Raw genomic sequence first — 2,624 nt, forward strand, 5'->3', positions numbered from 1 at the left:
ATGTGTGGTTAAGATCTTGCCAAGTGTCCAAACAAAACTTCTCTGGCCAAATTTGGATATTCCACATTGTGGATTTTGAAAATACTTCACTTGGTGTGCTTATTGGGGTTACTATTCACTACGAAAAATTGAACAATAAATTACACTATAAAATATTAAATATTCATACAAATCTAGCCATGCAATTCATTTATCAAAATTCAACTCGAAGTGTCCCTAAAAATAAAAACATAGTTTTGACCAGGCGTTTCGTTTGAAAATATGAAAATGAGATTATTGCGCCACAAAATCCTAAATAATCAATTGAGTCTAATGGGATAGACCATAACACACTCTAACACTTCTAACTATCTCAAATAATTAAAATCGCAGTTCTGATACCATAGTAAGTAATAACACTAACTATGTTGACGACAGACTAAAACCTATACGATTAATCGATTTGTGAAAACTTATGAGGTTTTCATGAGGTTCCTAATGCCTATAGAAATTTCAGCATTGAATTTCTAACTAGCTGTTACGTTCATTATAGGTACCTCATCATATTATAAGCATACAATGATGCTAGTTGGACAATTGACATAGTAGATTGTAAGCGATCGAGTGGATATACTTCACTCTTGATGGAGTTGCTGTGGGTTGGAGATCTTCCTAGAAAATTGTGATTTCACGGTCTGCTATGGAGGTTGAATTAATAGTTTTGGATACTACTGAACATGAGTGTAGAGTGGCTTAAGAATTTATTGTAAAAAATCCCACTAGTTAAAAAGCCAATGCTAGCTTTTCCTATTCTTTGTAACAATTAGGCTGTGATAAGTGCTTGTAATAATAAACACTTTAATCATAAAAGGATACATCTGAGTATTAGACATTTTACAATAAGATACATGATAAAGAATGAATACGTGACTTTGGAATCTATAAAGTCAAAAGATAGCCTATCAAATCCTTTGACAAAAGGACTAGCAAAGTCAAAGGTTATACGTACATTAAGGGATTGGACCAAAGCCCATTAATTAGGTCACCGATAATGTCAACCCAAACTTCCTAACAGGAGATCCCAAGAATAAGGTTCACTGGGAATAACAAAGTACTTGAGTGACTGGAGCACTATTAAAATATGGGTCAAACTAGTGTGCCACTTGCAGCTTACCACTACAAGTGACCGCTAGCCTAAATTTCATCTTTTAATTTTTACTATATTTTTTTATTCACATTTTTTTATCATTTTTAAATATTTTTAAAAATAAAAAAATACATCAATACACTTAAAATCACTTCCTTAATCACTAAGTTTAAAAAAAAAAATGACCAACGATCAACATGGGCGGTCAATATGGGGCAGCATACAAGCCTTTCCCTTAAAATATTATTTTTCAGTTCATCCATAGGGTGTGAGTTTTACAAATGCAATGGTAAAATAAAATTTAAATGTTTTGAATGAGTCCAAGACTAAGGCCAAGTATCAAATTGCATGTATCTTTGGAGGACACACCTATGTGAGTGTGATTATAGGGCCGCAGTCTATGGTAATTGGGCTACTCCCTAAAGTGCTCATGAATCCAAGATACCATGCACAACCTTTATACACCACCTTGATAAGCACCTGATACATGTTGTAGTATGATGTGTGTGGTGTAGAGAAGCCTGAGTTAAAAGATTCTGGTTCAAGAGTTGGTTCACCATGGATCTTTTAGATGAAAACATGTTAACACTAGGTAGACATTCAAAGTTGCAAGCTATTTCTATTGATGCATAGTACTTCGTCCAAAAAAATTTCTTGGGTCTTTAAAATATTTTAATTAGGTGGGGGATTTTTTGTTTTTAGAGTTAGGATGGTTAAAATATTTTACAGGTAAGCAAAAAATTGTGTAAACCATTGTTATTATTCAATGTTTTGATTCGGATGTCAAAAGTTTAAATGAATATGTGACATGGTTACTTGGACCAATGCATGCTTTTTGGGGATATGAGCCTTAATTACCAAACGAGGGGTTGTGCCATTCAGTGAATTAGAAACTTTTTCAATGCCTTCTCATTAAATTGAAAAGTTGTGGCTTCTCACAAATATTCTTTCATTATTTGTGACTTTTCACAAGAAGTACTACTACAATCACCAAAATATTACACAAAATTAATCTCACAAACCGACATGGCTTTATATGGTCTGTTAGATTTACATTACAATGAAAATAATGTTACAATATGATAAATTACATTATGCCACATCAGATTTTGGGATTAATTTTGTTAATCCATTTGTTGCTAGAGTATTTCCTTTTCACAAGTATCCTTTTATTTTAGTGACTCTTCACATGTGCCATTTTGTTTTAGTTGTGACTATTCCCAAGTATCATTTCATTCTTTATAAATAGGGAACTCTATCCACGAATTTAGAGTCCAAGTTCTTTAGAAAATTATAGAAACACTGTTGAACCCAAGGTTTCAAGCTTCATATAATTATATATCTACACATGAATTTTAATGATAACAAATGAATTCAATCATAAAGAAGTTTCAAATTCAAGTTGTCTACACAATAGAGCCAAGCATGAGTAAGAAAGGGAACAAACTCACAAATAAAGCTCTTAGAGTGATTTTGTACATCTCTTGAAAAATTTGGA

The sequence above is a fragment of the Carya illinoinensis genome, chromosome 8, assembly GCF_018687715.1.
Source record: "Carya illinoinensis cultivar Pawnee chromosome 8, C.illinoinensisPawnee_v1, whole genome shotgun sequence".
Classification (NCBI taxonomy): Eukaryota; Viridiplantae; Streptophyta; class Magnoliopsida; order Fagales; family Juglandaceae; genus Carya; species Carya illinoinensis.